This window comes from Aplysia californica, unplaced genomic scaffold, assembly GCF_000002075.1.
Source record: "Aplysia californica isolate F4 #8 unplaced genomic scaffold, AplCal3.0 scaffold00866, whole genome shotgun sequence".
Lineage (NCBI taxonomy): Eukaryota > Metazoa > Mollusca > Gastropoda > Aplysiida > Aplysiidae > Aplysia > Aplysia californica.
Window position 1 is genome coordinate 264188 of NW_004798136.1, and position 1161 is coordinate 265348.

The following is a 1161-nucleotide window of genomic DNA, read 5'->3' on the forward strand; positions in this document are numbered from 1 at the left end:
CCAATAAGGTACCTTACTTTATCACTCATGCTGACGGTGGTCACTTCCATGGGAAATCCTACAACTTTGGCGATGAATTACTCCCACGAAAGTCTCCGTAGGCCACAACACATTCCTGCCGTGTATACGGTAAGAATAAATGTCTCTAGCGACACAATTTCTTTTTGTTACCGACTCGGTCGCTATGCGTGCATCCACTTGACAAGCTCTTCAGCCCTGCGGAAACCAGACCACAGCAGCAGGAAATAACGAAATTCTCGTAAACATCCGGAAAACAACCTTTCATCACATGTTGAATTGTGAATAGTACAAGTTATGGAAAGACCATCACTTTGTATCTGTAATGCTGTTCGTTAATTCTACAACTCAGCAGACCGAGACATGTTTTCGTAAGTGTAAGGTTGTTCTGTTGTTGTTGTTTTTTAATCTTCTCTCTTAAAACCAGAGAGTGTGACGACACATAAGTCTGAGTCAGTTTTTGGATCGTGATCAATATCAGCAATATATTAAAAGAAACCCTTAGAAATTAGTACAAAACATGTCCTGTTTCAGAATTTAAGAGCGGCAGTTGTAAACCCCACAAGACTTCGGTATCCACAGAAAAGACTATATTTCCTCAAGCACTAACAAGGACCTTTTATCCAAGTCCAAGCCTTCATTCGAGACGAGAATTTGTGGAGCCCAGTCTTGCAGGAGGGTCTTATTATACTCCAGACGCGACAGGCACTGGGCCTACTGCACAACACACAGCTCAAACGGCCTGATAACACATGCACCGGTCGCTTCTGGCACGGCCTCTCACTGACATGCACCCGAGGCTTTATTCTATACACGACAGATAGATACACGACTTTACCGTTCACACGCCGCTCTCTTTGATTTGATACGTTTAGTTTTAGTAGTAAGCGTTTTACGGCATTTGCAACACAATTATGTCATATAAGTACCAAAGATTAAAGTTGTTACTATAAGTGAGCAACAAACAAAGAAAACCAGGAGAAGAGATAAGAACGACAGGTGTTTGATAGAAAAGAAGAAATAAACCACAGAACGCCCGCCAACCAACAACGCCACTCCGGTAACTGCAAATATTTCATACAAATCAGCGTGTGTGTGTGTGTGTGTGTGTGTGTGTGTGTGTGTGTGTGTGTGTGTGTGTGT